Genomic DNA, 22,596 nt, shown 5'->3' on the forward strand with positions numbered 1-22,596 from the left:
CCCTTGAGAAAGAGAAACGCATCCACTGACATCCAGAATCTCTTGCTATCAGCCGGGCCTTGGGATTGATACGACCTAGCTGGGTACTGAGAGGTGTGGTGTTTTCTATTAAACATAAACATCACAGAGTATCAACATCAGACAAGGCCATTCTCTAGGGGCTGGTGGATCAAGACAAAAACACTCCAGTCATATCTGAATACAGATAACACATGAACGTTGTCTTAGCTTCAAAGTACCAGATATTCCTCCCTCCCTGCTAAGTGAGTGACTGCCACTTCTTTAAAACTGCCAACTGTGGTTTCCGTCCTGGTCTGGTCTTCCGTCCTCCTAGATAAGATTTATTAAGATATTCAGTCATAGTATGTATTACCCCTGCTTCCCAAAAGCATCTCATCCACAGCAAAGCCTGCTTCTTTAAATATTCCCCAAACTTACCAATCACAGGGCCAGATCCTGTCGTAAGTCCTTTCCAACACCCTCTTGTTGAGGTGAACTATGGTTTTCCATGCTGTGCCTTCTCCCTCACAGCATTAAGTAATATGTCCAACTTGTTCAAATACAGATGTGTTCCTGGTGGTCATTGAATGGAGGGCATTGACCCTGACTAGATTTCCAAGATATCTACATGAAAGCAGTTAATACCGTAACTACTCAACCCAAACCATGACATTTTAATTTATTTGCTATTTATTTTGTATGATTAAAAATTAAATGATGATAAAATATTCTTTTAAAATTATTTTATTGTTCTTTCTTTATGTTTCTATGGATCAGTGACAACTCAGATGTTACCTCCATGCAGTGGTTTCCCCAAATCACTCAAAGTCTGTAAGAGACCCTGTCAGTCCCTGCAGATATCAACTCAGTCCACCTGGATGTTATCAGCAGACAGTTCCCAGATGCTCCAATAGCTTCCTGCATCTTCCTGCCTGAGAGTGTTCTCTGTTCATAAAATAATGCTCAGCCAGAACCAGGAGGTGGCTGGAGGGTTTGGGAAGGAAGGTGTTAATGCTCAAAACCAACAGTAAGGGATGGGAGTCGTTGAATGAACTTGAATGCTTCTAGGAGAACTTAGTGAGCACTCTGGTTGGAAATCTGGAATTGGATCACTCTTCATTCTGAAGGCAAGAAGGAACTTGTTGTTAGTGGAATCCTAGCTTGATGAAGCATCATGAATGCTCAAACTTTCTTCACTTGTAGCGTGCTGGAATAAGGTATATATCTTAAGAAATTATTCTAGCATTTGAAAGATATGATGGCAATAATAATTATAATAATTAGAGATTAGGTTGGATTTTGTTAAACACCAAAGACATCTTGAAGAAGGAGAAAGAGAGGTTTAGATTAGTGAACTATGAACTCAGGCCGTGCTGTAAGAGACAGAAAGCCTCTATGGGAGTCTATATAGATACTATCATTTCCTTTCTCTAGAAGGAGATTGTACTGGTAATAAAGCCCAAAATTTAATCATTAAAAAATACAAAGAAATTTGTATTCATTATTCTAGCAACAATCATATGCAAGGGGTCCAAAATTATGGCCATGTATCAAATACAGCTCATGACCTGTTTCCTTAAATAAAGTTGTATTGAAATGCATCTGTTTGCATTTGTTTAGTATTTTTTTTGTTATTTTCACTCTACAGTAGTAGAGTTGAATAGTTACAACAGAGACCATATGGCCTGCAAAATTGAAAATATTTATTATTTGGCTCTTTACAAAAAATGTTAGCTGATTCCTGTCCTATGCTTTATTCTGCACCTAACTTTAGTTAGGGCCTTGATAAGAAAGAAGTGTAATCCTAAGAACGTCATGGGAATATTTAGGGAGATGCATATAAAATCCTTGAATTCCTAGATTCCCCTGTACCCTTTGGTATGGAAGAAGCCAGCAGCTTTCCCTGTTATAGAGGAGATAAGATCATCCATTTCCTGGAGACTAAGCAAGTATCTCATTTTAGGCAGATGCTTCACAAGATAATGTTTAAATCCTCAAACTGATAACTGCAGTCAGATCTCAGCATAACAAAGACAGGTCCTACGGGAGAAAATGAATGATTCACTAAAAGATGCTTAGGGCATGGCTAATATATTCTAGAGAGGACCAGGACACAGGACCAAGATCAGGTGACTGAACAGACTCTAATGACTAGTATTTGTGGCAAAAGAAAAGCCAACAACAACAATAACAACTATAAGCTACTACCCTTTTGGCTCCCTGTTTTTCCCCAATAGATAACTTGATTATAAGAGGAGGAAAAGTAAACTTCATTATGACATCTGGAAGCTTAACTACACAAGAGGAATTCTGAAAGTAGATCTTGCTTCAATCTTCTTCCTACTACTCTTTATAAGAGTCATGGGAAGTGAGAAAAGTCTTATATTCTATGGTTCTGAGGAATGCTAGACAATATTAATAAGACGGTGGAACTTCTCAGTTTCTCTTGTCTATAGAGTAAGAGTTATTAAGATACATGTTAGGGGAGGCCAAGTGGAAACCTCTGAAACTTCCCCTCTGCTAGCCAAGGTAGGAACAAAAAGCAGCATCATATTCTGGGGGATGGGGATGGTAGGGTTTAGTGACACCATTAAGGACCCATAAGGATGAAAGCATGATGGTCATTATCATATCTCTAATTAAATCTCCTGTTTGGCCCTTGAAGAAACAGGGTGGATCTTTCTTGGAGAATTACTATAGCACACTGCAGGCTTAAACAAGTAGTAGATCCAATTCAAGTGGCTGGGTCAGAACGTGGTATCATTGCTCGAGGAGGTTAATAAGGCCTCAGGTACGTGGCATGTGGTCATTGATTTGACAAACTCTTTTCCTTTCCAATTATAAAAGGGTATCAGAAGGCTTCCCTGGTGGCGCAGTGGTTGAGAGTCCGCCTGCTGATGCAGGGAACGCAGGTTCGTGCCCTGGTCCGGGAAGATCCCACATGCCGCGGAGCGGCTGGGCCCGTGAGCCATGGCCGCTGAGCCTGCGGGTCCAGAGCCTGTGCTCCGCAACGGGAGAGGCCACGACAGTAAGAGGCCCGCATACCGCAAAAAAAAAAAAACAACAAAAAAACCTTAATTTTGATAAATTTGTGGTATTCACATTCATACAGAATAGACACAATTATTCATTTATAGGTTTTCCTCATGTTTATTTTAACTCTTCTACTCTCTTGTTGTCTGAAGAAGTCTAGACTACTTGCGAACTCACAAATCTATTATGCTGGTGACATCATGCTGATTAGACAAGATGAGAAATAGGTGACTAGTACACTGTGGACCGTGGTAAGACACATATGTTTTACAGGGTGGAAAATAAACCCTATGAAGATGCAGGCACCAGCCGCATCAGCAAATTTTAGGGGTCTAGCAATCAGAAACATTCTAGTTAGTATATCCTCTCCAAAGTCAAAGAAGAATGGTTGCATCTTGCATCCCTTACCACAATGAAGGAAGCACTACACCAGGTGAGCTCTTTGGGTCCTGGAGATAACACATCCCACACCTAGAAGAGATACACTGCAAGCTTAGAATGGATCATGTACAGACCCAGCTCACAGTGCAAGCAGCCATGCCAGTAAAGCCATATATTCCAGAAAAGTCTCTAGTATTGGAAGTGTTCATGATTTAAAAAATAAAAAAGGTATGGTATATACATACAATGGAATACTACTCAGCTGTAGAAAAGAATAAAAATTTTCCATTTATGGCAACATGGATGGACTTGGAGGGCATTATGCTAAGAGAAATAACTCAGACAGATGAAAGACAAATATTGTATGACATCACTTATATGTGGAATCTAAAAATATAATAAACTAGTAGATATAACAAAAAAGAAGCAGACTCACATATAAAGAAAACAAACTAGTGGTTACCGGTGGGGAAGGGGCAAGGGTCTATATAGGGGCAGGGGATTAAGAAGTACAAACTATTAGGTATAAATAAAATAAGCTACAAGAATATATTGTGTAACATGGGGAGTATAGCAATTATTTTGTGATAACTATAAATGGAATACAACCTTTAAAAATTGTAAATCACTATATTGTACTGAAACTTATATAATATTATATATCAACTATACTTCAATTAAAAAATAAAATAATTTTTTTAAAAGACTAAAAAAATAATAAAGTTACTTAAAAGGCTGGTGCAAGAGAGATGCTTTGACCCTTCTCTCTTGTCTCCCTGAAAGTAGAAAATAAATCCCCCATGTGAAATATGTCCTCCTTGTCCTGGGAGGTAGAAAAACACTCATCACCGGAGACAGAATTCAGGGCAAAGAAGCTGATGTAAACAAAGCGTGTTACTTCTTGCTAATTTTCTACCCAAACCCAAACTTTGCTTAAATTCCTTACAAATCCAAACCTAAGTTTCTTTGTCCTTTCAGATCTTCACAAATTTATTGTTTCTTTGTAGAAAAACATGTAAAAGCTGCCTGCTTTTGGCCACACTTTGAGCATCATTTTATGACCTCTCATGCACACAAAATTAAACTGATTTTTCTCCTGTGAATCTGTCTTGTGTATTAGTCCAGGCACAAGAACGCAAGAGCGGTGGTCGTGGGGGGCATCTCCATCCCCACAGATGGTTACTAGGTTACCCTAGGCAAGCCTAAAAACAATGTAATTTTAGATACTCTGCTTTTATCTTTATATTTGTTGCTGAAAATATATACTAAGAAAGATGAATACTTGGAAGAGTTTATTTCCTAAGGTTGTGGTGAATCTTTCTGAGGATAGAATATTGTGGGGGAAATGTCTTTTTATGATACTTGAGGCATTAGTAAAGCTTGGGATTGTGAAAAATGAAAATGATTTAAATTGGGTGCCTTGTAAAGCATTTGGGAAATCCCAGAGAAAGGAGATGTGATTATGGGTTCAGCGTTACTTGAAAAGAACTTTCCTAACTGGAATCAATTTTTGTCCTCAGTTAGGAAAGGAACTGCACCTTAGAAATACATTTAAGAATGTTAAATCAGGAAGGTACTTAAAAGATCATTGGATCTCAAATTTGTACTTTGTGAATGATGAAACTGTAATCAATTTTCATTAAGTCAGACCACAACTGTCAGCTGGCTTTTGCTCTTCACCAGGCCTTTGGGTAATTCACCATGATCTCCATTTCTTTTTTATTTTAATGCAGCTTCTACACCATAGCAACCTTTGTAAAGCTTCTTCCCCTATTTCTGATGATTGTTCAAATTTATTTAAAAAAAACCTATATGGGACTCCCCTGGTGGCGCAGTGGTTGAGAATCTGCCTGCCAATGCAGGGGACACGGGTTCGAGCACTGGCCTGGGAAGATCCCACATTCCGTGGAGCAACAAAGCCCGTGTGCCACATCTACTGAGCCTGCACTGTAGAGCCTGTGTGCCACAACTACTGAAGCTGGCGCGCCTAGAGCCCGGGCTCCACAACAAGAGAAGCCACTGCAATGAGAAGCCAACAAAGAGCAGCCGCTGTTCACCGCAACTAGAGAAAGCCCATGCCCAGCAACAAAGATACAACGCAGCCAAAAATAAACAAATAAATAAATAAATTTTTAAAAATATGAATTTTATTCTATCACAAAATGCAATTAGTGTTTAAATAGTTTGACAGAGAATGAGCATTTAGTTTTAAGACTCATACAAAAAAGTATGCATGTTGCCCTGCTTTGTTGCCTGGGAAATAGGAAAAATTAGCTCTATCAGAAAAGAAGGAAAATGTTTGAACAAACTCAGTAATTTGTGATATATTATGTCACTGTTTTCCACATCAGAAAAAAATTAGTGTCCTATTTCTTAGCTATATTCAGATGTAGTAACCTAAGATTTTCCTCTGGATTCATAGCAGAACCTGGACAGCAACAGCATATTTAATTATGAACTGTAAAATTTCTTTGTGGATTACACATTAGATGGCAATGTTATCGTATATATATCTAGAGTTTTAAAATCTACTTCTAAGCAATGCTACAAAAAATAATGTTGCTTTTTTATTTTCACAGTTCAAAAAAATAAGGTCTCTGATGCAATGCTACTGTGCCGTTGAAAGGTGATTGTATTCAAGAGATTGCTCCTGTGTAGGTGCTGTGTGCATGCTGTGTTTGAAAGTCATCTTGTGACAAGTTTACACTTCTTACACAATGCCTCAAAAGCTTCTACCTTTTTAAACTAAAATTAAAGTGGTGAATTCAATTTTGATATTTTTTCATAAAATCTGATGAGCTCATGGAGAGATATGTGCAACAGAAGTGGAAATTCTACTTTATGGCTTGTTATATCACTCAGTGGAGATGAAAAATCTTCTTTTATTATATTTCTTTTAAAAATAACAATGAAACAACAGCAACTAAATTCCAGAATAGAGTGGTGGTACGGAATGCAATTTGACTGGAAATAGTGCTTGGCTATAGGAATTGGGTGGCCTTTAAGAAAACAATTCCTTTGGCCTTGAGGAAAGTACTGCTCGAATATGGCCTATTGTCCAACACCTGGATCACAGCAACCGTTGGAAACTTAGCAGAAATGCAGTCTCAGGCAAAGCCCAGAACTTCTGAATTAGACTTTCTGTGGATGGGACCCAGCAATCTGTGACTTAACAATCTCTCCAGATAATTCTTATGCCTGCTAAAATTTGAGAAGCTCTGCCTTACATTTCCCACTAGAAATGAGGGGTTAGACTACATTACTTACCAAAGTCCCTTACTACAGTTAAGTTAAACGGCTTGTTAATTATGAGTGAGTAATTGATAAATGATGATGAATAAATGAAATTAAATGAATTTAATTTTACCATGGAGTTATATTTTAATACTTCAGAGGCATAAAGAGATAAAACTATTCATTCAATAAGAAGCTTTTCTAATATCGCATGTACATATTTTGATTGTTAGTGCTAATTTAATTACCCTCATTGAGCATGTGTTTTAATTTTTAAATTAAGCTTTTTTTTCTTTCTTAGGTAAATGTAAATTCACATACAGTTGTAAGAAACAGTACAGAGTGATCTCGTGTTTTCTTTATCCCATTTCCGCCAATGGTAACATCTCACAAAAAATTAGTACAATATCGAAACAGCCAAGATATTGACTTTGATAGAGTCAAAACCCAGAACATTTCTAGCACCACAAGGATCCCTCTTGTTGCCCTTTTATAGCCACATCCACTTCCCTCCTGTCCTCATGCTTTCCTTAAATCCTGGCAACCACTATCTGTTTTCCATTTCTATAATTTTGTCATTTATAGACTGTAATGTAAATGGAATCATACAATACATAATTTTGGGGATTAGCTTTCTTTACTCAACATAATTCTCTGGAAATTCATCCAGGGAGTTGTGTGTATCAATACTGTGTTCCTTTTTATTGTCAACAAGTATTGCATGATAAGGAAGTACCACAGTGTGTTTATCCATGGTTAAATGGTTTTTAAATCATTCACTCATTGGAAGCTATCTTAATTGTTTCCACTTTTGCCTATTAGGAATAAAGCTGTTAAATGCTCATGTACATGTTTTTATGTGAACGTAGGTCTTCATTTCTCAGGGATAAATGGCCAGGAGTCCAATTGCTAGGTTGTTTGGTAATTGCATGTTTAGTTTCTTTATGAGAAACTACCAAACTCTTTTCCAAAGTGACTATACCATTTCACATTCCCGCCAGCGATGTATGAAGAATAGAGTTTCTCTGAAATTTTGCCAGCATTTCGTCTTTTTTTTTAAAAAAAAATGAGAGATGCATTCTTTTTTTTTTTTTAATAAATTTATTTTATTTATTTATTTTTAGCTGTGTTGGGTCTTCATTGCTGTGCGCAGGCTTTCTCTAGCTGTAGAGAGCGGGGGCTACTCTTTGTTGCAGTGCAATGGCTTCTCATTGCGTTGGCTTCTTTTGCTGCAGAGCATGGGTTCTAGGCGCAGGGGCTTCAGTAGTTGCAGCACGCAGGCTCAGCAGTGTGGCACACGGGCTTAGTTGCTCCCCCGCATGTGGGATCTTCCTGGACCAGGGCTGGAACCCGTGTCCCGTGCATTGGCAGGCGAATTCTCAACCACTGTGCTACCAGGGAAGCCCCAGCATTTGGTCTTGTCATTTTTATTATACTTTTAAAAAATTTTAGCCATTCTCATAGTTATGTAGTATCTTGTGGTTTTAGCTTCATTTTCCTAATGGCTGATGCTGCTGCTTACTTTTTCATGTGTTGATTTGCACACTGTATATCTACTTTAGTGAAACAGCTCTACACATCTTTACTTGTGACTTAATTGGATTATCTGCTTTTTACTGTTGAGTATTGAGAATTTTTTATATATTCTGCACACTAGTCCTATGTTGAATATGAGGTTGTAAATATTTTCTCTCACTCTGTAGCTTATCATTTTATTTTCTTAACAGGGTCTTTCATAAAGCAAAAGTTTTTAATTTTGATGAAGCCTAATTTATCAATTTTCTTTTTTATGGATCATGCTTTTAGTGTCAAGACTAAAAACCTTTTGCCTAGCCCCAAATCTTAATGATCCTCTCCTCTTTTTTTCCCCAAGTTTTTTACACTGTTATACTTGTTATATAAATCCTTTTTTTTTTTTTTTTTTGCCTATAGATGTCAATTTGTATAAATCCTTTTTTTTTTTTTTTTTGCCTATAGATGTCAATTTCTCTGGTATGATGTGTTAAAAAGGCTATCCTCTACTGAAAATACAGTGAATTGCTTTGAGCATGTATATTTTTATAAACCACATTTAAAGAGGGTGGTAATTATAAGGAAATACATGAAACTAAGAAAAATAAAATGCAAAGGAATTATCAGAGAGCAATAAAGGAAAATGGATCAGGGCCAAGAGAGCATTTGTGTGTCATGCCAGCTTGTGTGCTTTAGGAGAGTTATAGAATAGGAAAAGAAATCAAGAAATACCTTTGAAGGAGGATTAATCAGAATGAATTAATTATCCAAAGAAATAGAGTAAGAAAGGCTATAATGCTTATTGGGATAAGACATTAAAAAAATATGTCTTTAGGGAGCCATAAGGAATTCTGGTGAAGATGGGTACTTATCTTCCTCTTTATTCTGTAGTAGATGGCCTCCAAGTGGGTGTATAACAGACAATCCTTTGTGGTATGAGATGAAAGTATTAGAACTTTTATTTTTTTGAAAAATCATTTGTAAGCATAAAAGACTCTCAAATGTAAGTAGTATTAAAAGTAATGATTTGGTTAATATCACCCAAGCTAAGAAATAAAATATCACCTACCATAATTTTGAAGTTCCCTCTGCTCCTTGCCTTGTCTGTCCCTTTTTTTTTTTTTCAGACAGATTAAAAACCATTATCCTGAATTTTGTGCTTATAATTTCTTTCTTTTTATCATAATTTTATGTTTTTATTTCTAAACTATACGTAGTTCCATTTTATATGTTTATGATGAAATTATGCTATGTGACTTGTATTTCTCAATCATAATTAAGTTTTTAAGATCAGTGTGTGTTGTTTACATTAGCTGTAATGTACTCATTGTCAACCCTGTATCATACTCTAGCCTATGAATGTGAGAGGGACTCCTAATCCATTCTTCTCTTAATGGATGATAATGCTCTTCCCAGGTGTCTGCTAATGTAAGGCCATCAATATTCTTGAAGAGGTCTCCTGGAGCTTATAAATAGCAAGAACTTCTTTAGGATATAGTCCCAGGAGTAGAATTTCTAAATGTTTTGCATATCTTCAAATTTATTAGATAATGCCATATTATTTTCTAGGCTTGCTATGCCATGTTACATTATCACAGCAGTTTATTAGCCTCTGGCTGTTCTACATATCGTCTAGTACTTGACATTTTCAGATGTTAAAATTCTTACCTATCCTGTGTATGTGTGAAATGACATCTTATTGTGATTTTATTTTGCATTCCTCTGATTTCAAATGAGATAAGGCAAAACTTCATATATTTATTACTTGTTCCTCCCCATATAATGTGTCTGCAAGATTTTGCCTATTTTTTAATAATGTTGCTTGTCTTGTTGATTTATAGAAGTTCTTTTTTTTATAATATATAGTAGATAATATATGATACATGATACACACACACACACACACACACACACACACATATATATATATATATATATATGTTACTGTTCTTATATGTATGAAACTGTTTTCCTGATTAGTGACTTGTTTTTCAGTTCCTTCTCATTGTCTTTAGATAAGCAGAATTTCTTAAATATAAAACAATTAACTATATAACTTTTAGTTTTATATATATATATATATTTTAGTTTTATATATATATATATATATATATATATATATATATATATATTTTTTTTTTATATATATATATATATATAATTTTTTTTTTTTGTGGTACGTGGGCCTCTCACTGTTGTGGCCTCTCCCGCTGCGGAGCACAGGCTCCAAACGTGCAGGCCCAGCGACCTTGGCTCACGGGCCCAGCCGCTCCGCGGCATGCGGGATCCTTGCGGACCGGAACACGAACCTGCGTCCCCTGCGTCAGCAGGCAGACTCTCAACCATTGTGCCACCAGGGAAGCCCAGTTTTATATTTTTAAAAAGAAATTCTTCTTGGACTTGAGGTAATAGAAAACATTCATCTATTGTCTTCTAAAAACTTTATAATTTTGTTTGAACTGTAATTTAATTTTGTAGTCAAAATGGTATTTATTTTTGTCTCTGATGTGAGAAATGTCCAGCCTGATTTCTTTTTCTAAGTGGACAAATAATTGTTCTAGCAGTAGTTATTAAAGAGCCTGTCTACTGCATAGTGAACGGCAATATCAGTTCAATTCTAACCAAGTTCCTAAGTAAGTGTTTTCAAGTATCTGTTACTGATCTCTATTCTGTGTCCATGAATTAATTTTTCTTGCTGTGGTCCAATATTATATTAATCATTTCACTTTTTAATGATACTTGATATCTGGTAAGGCAGGTTCACAAATATTGTTCCTTTTCTTTGGGAGTATTTCAGCTATTCTTGATTTTTTGCTTCTCCTGTATTGATAAATGTATTGGTTCATTTTGTAAATTTCTACAAAAAAAAGTTGTTTTTTAATTGCATTGAATCTATGCATGAACTAGAAAGAACTATTACATTCAAATATTTACTTTTTCAGGGCTTCCCTGGTGGCGCAGTGGTTGAGAGTCCACCTGCTAATGTAGGGGACACGGGTTCGTGCACCGGTCCGGGAAGATCCCACATTCCGCAAAACGGCTGGGCCCGTGAGCCGTGGCAGTTAAGCCTGTGCTCCGCAACGTGAGAGATCACAACAGTGAGAGGCCCGTGTACCGCAAAAAAAAAAAAAAGAAAAAATTTACTTTTTCAATCCATAAACATAGTATATTCGTTTGGTCTTCTTTATTTGGGTCTTCTTGAACATAATTCAATAAAATGTATAATATTTTCAAAAATATCTTGAATATCTTTGTTAGGTTTCTTCTTAGATAATCTATATTTTCAATGATACTATAAATAGCTTAAATTTCTAATAATTCTATTTCTTGTTGGTGTTTAGAAATACACTTTTACAAACCAAATTTTTTCTTGCTACAACTGTCTTACATAAAAGTGCACAAATAAGTGTACATCAGTTCAATGAAATTTTAGCTGTTGAATTATAAACATTGATTTCTTGAATCTAGTGATCTTGTTAGATTATCTTTTTAATTCTAATTATCTATATTCTTTTTGAATTTTCCACATAGACAAGCAATTTCTGATAGTAATTATAATTTGTTTATTTTTTATTCTAAGCCCATTTTTTTCTCAGCTTTTCTCTTCAAAAAGAAACCAATCTTAGTAATTTATAGATTATATATTTTTTCAAGTTTTTGAGTTATTTACAAAATCTTTAAACTTATTTGTCTCAGCTATGTAGTTATGTCAGATTTTCCAATCTTACTATTTTTTATGTCTGTGTGTGTGCTTTCCTTCTGTCTTGATCAAACTTGCCTGAGGATTATCACTTTATTTTATTTTATTTTTCCATGGTAACCCAATATGGCTTTTTGAAACATTATATTGTTAATTTTAATATATCATTTCTTCTCTTTTAAGATTTTTTTTCTAAGTTCTTAAATTTTCTCCTTAACATATTCATTTCAGCCTTTAAAAATTTTTTTAAACATTTATATGTTTTAAATTCTAAGAAGTGCTTTATCTGTAGCCCACAAATTTATGTATTTTGTTTTTAAAAAATAGTTTAGTTCAAAGTATTTTCTAATTTCTATTTTTTTCTTTGATTCATGAGTCATTTTGAAGTGTATCTCTTAATTCCTAACATGCATCTTTTCTAATTTTGTATAATAATTTTAATCTTAATTGACTTATTTTGATTAGAGAATGTGTTGTGTATAATATCAAATTTGGAATTTATTGACATTTGTTTTCTGTCCCAGCATGTGGTTAATATTTCCACTGATTTGTATGTGTTTCAAAAGAATTTGTATTCTGAAGTTGCCAAACATAATGCCTATTAGGTTAAAGTATTAATAAAGTCACGTTCTCACCAATTTAAATTAAAAAAAATTTTCTTTGTACAGATAATAAATGTGTGGTAAATCTCATTGTGATGGTGAATATGTCTGTTGCTGGTAGTTCCTTTGCTTTACATATGTAAAGTCTAGATATTTACTTGAAAATATTTAGTGTATATATGTACATATATATATATATAGTATATTGGTGAATTAATATTTTTATCATTGTATAGAGACTTTTATCTTCATCAGTATTTTTCCCCTAAAGTCTACTTAGTCCAATATGAATATGCCACCTCAGGCTTTCTTTTTGTTAGCATTCTTCAAGTATACCTAATTCAGTTCTTTTACTTTGACTTCTGTGTCCTTAGGTTCAAACCATGTCTCTGATAAATTGGATATAACTGTATATTTTTTGTAATCCATAGTAACATATTAATCTTTTAACTAGAACATTTAGTCCATTTACATGTATTGCAATTTCTGACATATTTATATTTATTTTTACCTTTGAAAATTTCTCTTTGTCCACATTTTTCAAGAATATTAAGCTGTTTTTATTTTATTTTATTTTATTATTTTATTTTTATTTTTTTTGCAGTACACAGGCCTCTCACTGTTGTGGCCTCTCTCGTTGCGGAGCAGAGGCTCCAGACGCGCAGGCTCAGTGGCCATGGTTCATGGGCTTAGCCGCTCCGTGGTATGTGGGATCTTCCTGGACTGGGACATGAACCCATGTCCCCTGCATCGGCAGGCGGACTCTCAACCACTGTGCCACCAGGGAAGCACTGTTTTTAAATAAATATGTATTAAACATAATATTTGACAGACACTTTATAGAACACTGAAATTCAGTACTGGATAAATTAACAACCACTGTGCCGGAAGCACTGTTTTTAAATAAATATGTATTAAACATAATATTTGACAGACACTTTATAGAACACTGAAATTCAGTACTGGATAAATTAACAACAAAATTATGATTTCTTCCTTGATGTGGTTTGTTACACACTCCCACTCAGAATATTCTTGAAAATTCTAATAGGTCACATATAACAAGTATAAATATCAGAATTCCATTCTGAAATGCCAGCTCAGTAACTAGATGAAGTGTGTCCATTAATCTGTGTTAAGATAAAACCTTATCCCTTCCCTTGCTTTCAGAGTCTTTTTCAGAATGCTTGTGTCTATGCCAAAGGCAATCTCCCACAATGCTTTTTTCTCCATTTTTTTATAAACTTCTCATTTTGTAAATGAGTTTTTGGTTATGGTACTTGTTGTATTGTCAGTTTTCAGTATTGGCACTGAGTACATAGCCATTTACAAGAGCAAGAAGCAAACAATTGCACAGTGACATCCAATCCCAAGCTCTGATAGAATTTCATACTAAAACAATGAAAAATACTAAGACAAAACAAAATAATAAAGAAAAAGTGAAGATTATATGGAAAGAAATGTTTAAAGTTGTAACTTGGATGTGTGTTTATATATATATGCACATATATATTTAATTTTTCCTGGGTCTTGGGGTTTTAACTTGGATAGTGATAAAGACAATATTAGAACCTAGAGATGTGAAGGGATCTACCTTGATATTGCTCAAGTAATATATTGGAGTAGTAAAACTCTAGGTAACATGTGCGTACTGAACAACTTTTCTGAGTTGACTCTAGCAGGCTATCTAAACAAGAGTGAAACTGCAGCATGAGCAACCATGTCTAGGGATTTCTTCCAGCAGTCACTAAAGACACAATGCTTAAGGTCATTGTGTTTTTCAAGGACTCAGAAATTTTGAAGCTTAAAATTAAGCTTAATTAATTTTCCTAAAAGGAACAAAAATTAATATTGGGAAATAAGCTAATATCTATAAAAACATAGCATTGTGTGGCTGTTATCAATTGTTAAATTAATATTATAGGAACTTCATTAGGAGCAATTGCATTTGAAAATAACTTGTAAGTGAGATGTCTCATTTTGCAAGAATTTCTAAGTACATATTAACTGCTAGGAAATCATGGCCAATTATCAAGTAAATGGATTGCTCACATCGATAAATAATTAAAGGACACAATTTCTAAAACTTTTTCAAAAGTGTTGCAGGAAAAATTGCATTTGATGTGGAATGTAGATCCATTTTACTATGGCCTTATGATGTGCGATAGGGTTTCCAAAATAAGAGCTCCTAGAGACTATGAATGAATAAAAGGTCCCGGCTCACATTCTAAAACAACTTTGGGCTTATATTAATCTTCATATATATAGTCTTCAGTAAGAAAATATCTTTTTTTTAAATTAAGAATTCCAGGTCAATACATCACTCGTTATAGCAACATGAAAATTACTAAGCACTATTCTTCAAAAGTATGGTAGTCATAGATGTGTTGTGCTGTAGCATTATGAAATACAATTTGGAAATAAATTACATGACTTGATTTTTCAGTCTTCATCAGTATGTTTTTGAAAACTGAGATCACAATATCTTAGGTAAGGAAGAGGGAAGAACTGGTCAAAGACAGCTTTCCATTTAGGGCAAACCTTTTTTATTTAAACCTTATATCTTAGAAATCTCCAAGTACAAGGAACAGTGGCTACCATCTTGCGAAGCACCATCTTTATATACTAAAGTAAATGTGATTCAGTGTTATAGATAGTAAATCAAATTATTTGGAGAACAGGTAAAATATTTTGGAGAACAGAACACATGTCTCTCGATTCCCAATCCAATTCAGTGACTTATCCACCAAACCATGTCAATGTGAAACTTTAAAGGTGAAATACCAATATACGTGATCCACCACACTAGTTTCCTTCCTTGTTCAAATTTGCTTTTGAGCTCCACTTTGCAACCACTGTAGACACCAATTTTGCTGTCAGTACTGATGATCAGTTTGTCCTGCCACTAAAGATATATGTATTATATAAATATTATACATAAATTATAAATAATATTTTGTATATGTGTATATAGAGATACACATATATTTTACCACCACTATATATGTACATACACACATATTTTACCACCACTATCAGCCACTCTGGCTTATAACATTCTGCAATAGAACTGGACCACTGCAAACATGAATCTCATCCTATCCCTCAACACACATAACTTTTTACTCTCTGGAACCCTTCATTTTCTCTAATATACTTTTTTTTTTTTTTTTTTCTGGCTGTGTTGGGTCTTCTTTGCTGTGCGCGGGGTTTCTCTAGTTGCAGCAAACATGGGCTACTCTTCATTGCGGTGTGTGGGCTTCTCATTGTGGTGGCTTCTCTTGTTGTGGAGCACAGGCTACAGGCGCACGGGCTTCAGTAATTGTGGCACGTGGGCTCAGTAGTTGTGGCTCACGGGCTCTAGAGCGCATCGCAGTATCAGTAGTTGTGGCACACGGGCTTAGTTGCTCCACAGCATGTGGGATCTTCCCGGACCAGGGCTCGAACCCGTGTACCCTGCACTGGCAGGCGGATTCTTAACCACTACGCCACCAGGGAAGTCCTAATATACTTTAAATGTATACTATGTTTATGTTATTTAGCTCTTCTCAAACCTAGAGTCTATTTTCTTTATGTCTGGAGTAGAGTACAACTAATTAATTTCCTGGAAACCAGTGTGAAATTCTGAATTGTTTTCTCCATGCTGATGTTGTTAATACATAACCTATACATAAATTACATTAATATTTATTTCTTTTCTCTTATGTATTTAATGTACTCTGCCTTATTCCAAAAATAACTGAAATTCATTTTAGAGTTTAGATAGTTATTTTTTCAGTCTTGTCTGGAATCCCAATCTTTGGAGAGACCATTATTTTTCTGGAAAAGTTCAATCTGTGTCCCAAAGAACTAACTTAAACAGGCCTCAGGTAACACATTCTGTTATATGAATTATAGGCATATCTTTACATGTGCTTAAATATTTACTTTTTATTTCACATATTAATAATATACCAAACAGAACACATAGTCGAATGAAAGCAAATTGCTTCAAAATGCACTTCCGTATTTCCCACAGAGACCAATTAGCTTTATTATACCAAGACATCCCCCAAATTTATGTGAAAATATTGAAAGATGGGTTATCAGAAAGAATTACAATTCTTTCCCTCTGGATTTAATTACAGAATGTAACTCAAAATATAAGGCAACATGTGTGGAAGACAAGCAAATCTCTTTGGATTTTATTGCATGATAGCCATGCAACATTTCCTCTCTTCATATTTTACCTGGAAATCTTTCATTAATTTAGGAAGAAAGTATGCTGTTTCTCAATAAAGTGAATTTCATATGGTACCTCACTGACCATCACATTCAGCAGTTTCATTTCACAGAACTAAGCCTGAAAAAACAGAATTGCAATAAAACCACAAACCAAAGGAAGATTTTTATAGTCAATTGTACATGTCTAAATCAACCACTGACACTTTCATTTCTGACATGCTTTTAGTCTGTTTGTCACTCATTCCCAAAAGATTGTATTTTCTTAACTCGGTTATTCATAAACTTTAGTACTAAACCTAAAGATCTTTAAAATATCCAAACGGAATGCCTTCTACAAAGTTAAAGCCCATCAGTGAAGAATAGTAGGTCATTATGCATAACATTTTGCATCCTATGGCTATTCTCTTTATGTTCACATAAAGTCAAGATTCGTTGAAATAACACATGGATGAACAACCATCCTCAGAGATGATTTTTCACTTGCCAAAAAATCAAGGTGAGCAAAAGTACAAAAATAATAAATTATAACAATTATTTTGTGCATGAGATCCCGATACATTGTTTTCTTTCTAGCTTTTTTTTTCTTTCCTGTGTAGCTCTTAAGAGACAAATTATTTGAAGTTGAAAGAGCAATCATTTATTTTCATGCTCACTGGTGTGAGGGCTGGCTGCAAATCAGTTGGGTTAGATTAGACTCTAGATTCCAGTTTCTGGGTCTCAGGCTCCAGGCTGCAGGTATAAATTCAGGTAGTTTCATATTTATCTCATCTTGCTTGAACCAGCAGCTACAGGGCTTATGGTCTGTTTTCCTTGTTCTATCCTGAGGCCCCAGCTATCTGGAGTATATTCCTTCCATGATAGACCATCAGATCATAAGATCCAAGCCAAACCTTTGCTTGCTGCAGCATCATTGCCTCCTGCTAGCCAAAGTTACATGGTCAAGCCCAACATTAATGCAAGGAGGAATTATACTTCACTCATAGTGATGGGGAAAGAATGTTGAGTTTTTTTCTGAAAAATAATCCAAATAATCATTTGTGTACTTTTATTTTGTATCCCCTGTCTTTATCATTATCCTTACATGGTAAATTATGGTTATACTTTAGGACTTTTATTCCATAAGCCTCATTATTCGATCAAAGTGATTTTTATTGTATTGTATGATTTCAATAAACTAGGTATTTTATGATTATAAATAATGTGGTAACTATTCAGTGTTATGGATCTAACATAAGCACACTTTAATAAGCTTCTTTTTCAACTTTCTTGCTCTTCCATTTCCTTTCAATCGTGAATGAATCAGTTACATTCATTTCAAGAATCACTTTTATGTAAGACAATTTACAGTTTCATGAAAATATGCTGTGAACCGAGACAGCTTTGAAGATTTGTGTGTGTGCTCACCAATATTTATTTTAGAACTCTCCTACTCTAAATTAATCTTGAATGTGACTTTGAGAATTTATGCTATACATATACTCTTTTTTCTCTTCTCACTCTCTCTTTACATTTTTCAAAGAGTATTCACTAGATATGATTTCTAAGGACCCAGTATGATATTTCATATCTATAAAAGAACAACTATATACTTTTATTTTTTATCTATTTTTAACATCAAATGAAACTCAAAAATTTAAATGAAGAGGACCTTGCACAAATCCTGTTCTAAGTTTCTACCAAGGATAGAGTTTGCTGCTAAGCAATTCAAACTTTGTAGTTCTTTACTGTATAATTATTATTGTGCTTTTTTAATGTAAGAGAGGCAATATATTTTAGAGAGGGGGCTTCCAAGCAGCCTTTTGCTCCTGCAAAATTTGATTTATAATCTGTCACTTTTATAGACATTTTCCAGCTCATTGTTTTCTATTTGAGATATTATAGAGGAAGCGTGAATCTTTGGGGTCTTTTTACTGACTTTTTGATATTGATACAATATTGTAGATGAATCTTTTCTGGGGCATGGATTATTACATAGAAAGCTAGGGAAATTGCGTTATGCAGCTTGTATCCTGGGGGTCTTTAAATAGCATCATACTTTCAAAATCTTTTACCTTGCTTTTAAAAAATGTCTAAAAAAATTGTTTCCCTGTAGTTTGGTACATATTCTTGATTGATTAAATAACTATTGATTAAATAACTATTAAATAACTATTAAATAACTGGATGGCTAATAAAGAGAAACATATAAAGGTCATCAGCAATATTTATTTCAAGCACATTCTTTACTATAGAGTCAGAAGCAAATACAGTATCCAGGAATCTGTTCATTTGATCTCCTATTAGAGCTGGTATTTTCCTACCCTACTGGGGGGAGGAATTTTGATCTGTAGTTTGGGGGTTTTAACATCCCTTACCACATGGCTCTAATATTTTATGTAGGGTCCTAGAATAAGTCCACAGAAAAGAGAAAAAAGATGAGAGATCATTTCTTCTTCTAATATGGATAAAACTGTGTGTAAAGATGTAGTCACATAGAAACATAAACCTTCTGAACTTACATAGAAACATAAACCTTCTGAACTTGGGTGAGGGAGATGATATTGATGATAATTGGGAATAGAATGATCTTATGTCCAAATGCAAAATAGATTTGGTAATACAATATGTGGGTTATCAAGAATATCATACTTCATGAGTCCATTTTACTCAGTGGATACTAAACAAGACAAAGACAGTCACCCACATGCTGATACTGACACATGCTATTTCTATTCATGGAATTCCTTATTAATGCAAATCTGGATATTTCCACGGATCTTTCAAAATTCTGCTTAGGAATCTCTTCCTTTGTGATGCTTTCCTAACGGTTACAGCTTCCTGAGAGCATTAGTTTAAATTCTGTATTATTTCTGTGACTCACATATAATTTCACTGCTGCAAAGATCACATTACATTGTTTTTATTTGTGCATAAATCCAGCTCAGGTGGCTGTGCCTTATTCTTTTTTTTCCCTCAGCTTTAAGACTATGCTGGGTGAATGGTATTTATTAAATATATACCTATTGAACGGAAATAGTGTGATCCAAGAAATGAGAAGCTTGACAAATTTTATTGTTAACCTTGAGTTTACTAATTTTTTCATCATACTCAGAATATTTTTTTACTCTACCCTAAATATAAGTCAAGAAATATTATAGTGAAAAGGTAGGAAGAAATGCCATTGTATAGAAAAACAATTTTTAGAAATTAAATGTATATATCTTGGTTGCCTATAAAGAGTGTAGGAATTTCTTTGGGTCCTCAGAATTTTGATCATCAAGAATCTAAGCTAGAGAAATTGGGAGGTGTGGGACAGTTTACAGTGGCTGTATTACAGGAAAAGCCAGGCTAAGTGAAGAGTTGTCCTTTGAATGGGGTAAAAGTGGGGAAAACAGAGAGTTAACAAGAAAGATGGGGAGGGTGTCTCCAAAAAGTCAATATTAGAAACTACGAAGAGTTAACTAGAATGTGGAATGCAACTGGTCCAGCAATGCAGCATAAGGAAGCTTATGTTGACATCATTTTATAAAGGATGATTTTGAATCACCTGACTTTTTTTTGGACAGTGGGAGAGAATATAGGGATTTTCCTTAAGAATGTTAAACCTTCATTTTGTGACTTCTGCTTTTTTTCTCATAAATCTAAGCAGAATTTGTAGGTTTCAGCATACAAAATTTTTGTTAGCTGAAGCATATATTCTCTACTCTGTTATGCAATAAACACCTAAGTCTTCTTTTTCATATTTTCTCAAATCACAGCATTGTTTAATTCCTAGTCTGTCCTTCTATAACAGTGGTGACTTAAATGATTAAAAAAAACAAAAAAACTACAGTGTTGTCAATCATTTCAGGTAAGTATGCACATACAGTTTTCAGCTGCTAGGCTTTCTTTTTCCTTTCTTATTTTAATTAGACTGGTTCAAAAACTTTAGCTTAACATTTACATGTATGAGAAAATAAAAAGTTAATTAATACATCCATTTTATTTTGAGGTTCTGATTAATAGTGTTAAAAGATATTTGGCCAGAAATCAGACTCTGACCAGTTACATACCACTTCCACAGATTCATGGGGAAAATGTGCAGAACAGATTCTCTATATCAAATAACTCTGTTTATTACCATAAGACTCTTGTCTCATATCACAAGACAGACTAGCACACATGGATTTACAATTGACTTCTTTTGCAAAGGTCACCAAAGGCCCAGGGTTTATGCTACAAGTAGAGAAATTCTGCAGGGAGTTTATCCTGAATACTTTAACACAAGATTGGCATGGAAAAGTGAACCCCTTGTGGGAGGCACATGTCTCTGTAACTGATGATTTAAACTATTCACTCCACACTTTTTTTCTTCCAAGTATCCCTCTGTCTTCTGCTTGATTTATTAGGGGGGTAGGGGTGAGGTTGGAAAGCAGGCTTTCCAGTTTCTTTCACTACCAGCCGTGAATAAGATCTATATTCCAAGGAGACCTATCACCAGACACTGAGTCCAAAGAACAAGAAATAAAACAAACACACAAAACAAAGTAACCAATCTTGCAGAATCAGGTAGAGTGAAATCCATCCTCTTTGAACATAAAGCTCCACCTAAAGCAACATGGTTGTAGAATGAATACAGCTAGATTTGACTTAATTACTTAATTCCTGCTCAGGAGGTGGGGAAAGTAAAAAGGAATATTAAACTCTCTAAAAGTCAATAGCCCACAAGCAATACATTCTGTATAAATTAATGACTGTTCTAGATGCACCAATACTTTTTGTTCACTTTATGGTTCTGCAGGCACCCAGTGCCATTTCTAAGATTTCAGAATTCTTGATCTGATAATCTGAATTTAGCTGATAATGGGCAAAGAGAGAATAAGCTGCAGACCTAGCAGGAGATTTTAGTAGTTACGTCACATTGCTGGTGCCCACATTCTACTGGACAGAATTAATTTAAAGGCATCACTCAGATGCAAGGAAACTGGGAAATGGAAGGAAAATAAAATGGTTGGATGAATACATTGTATGTCTCTGCCCAAAGACAAAGTATATTCGCTAATTTTCTACACCAGCCAGCCCACAATTCAATTAAACAAACCTATACTGGTGTCAGTCCATATTTTTCAACAGAAACTGAACTTTACTGATTTTCCTAAAATGGTCACTGATCCTAGAAGCTTACAGGAGAGTGAAGGGAGAGAGATGTTAAAACAGTGAGCTGCAGTAAAACACAATATGATATAAGTTACCATCTAAATAAGGTAAAAATAGGATCTAAGGATAATGGAAATAACAGGATTTCAGGAAAACTTTAGATAGATTATTCTTAAACTGATATTTGACAGATGAGTAGAACTTTTCAGGTGGAGACAGTATGAAAGCAGAGTCTGAGAGGAACTTAATTAGCAAAGAAACAATAGAACAAAAACATAAGGATTCATTAAGCGTTTTAAAGTAATTCAGTTAGGCTGTTACATAAGGCCCAAAGCAGAAAGGAGAAGCAGAAAGATTAGCGGGAGATGTAAATCATGAAGTCCTTTATATGTCATTTAAAATTTTATCTTGACTACGATTGGGACCATTTAACAAATTTTATGTGAATGACTAACTAGATTTCAATTTAGAAATATCACTCTAGTGCAGAGCAAACAACTGGAAAAGGAGAAAGGAATAGGGCAAGAAAGGAGAAAAATATTGAAATAACTGAGGCAAGAAATTATATAGTCCAAAACTATAGCAGTTGGTATGGATTTGAGAGATGTTTAGAAGTAGTTTAGAAGTAGAGTTTTAAGCTCTACACTTTTGGTGTCTGTATAGTTGTAGGGATTTAGGAAAGTTAGTTTTAAGATAGTTCTCAGGCATTATGCATTGGCACTGGAGGAGGTGGAGATAACATTTACATATCATGTGTCTCAGGACATGTAGACCTTCTTATCTTTCTGTGAACAT

This window comes from Lipotes vexillifer, unplaced genomic scaffold (assembly GCF_000442215.2).
Source record: "Lipotes vexillifer unplaced genomic scaffold, Lipotes_vexillifer_v1.1 scaffold922, whole genome shotgun sequence".
NCBI lineage: Eukaryota > Metazoa > Chordata > Mammalia > Artiodactyla > Lipotidae > Lipotes > Lipotes vexillifer.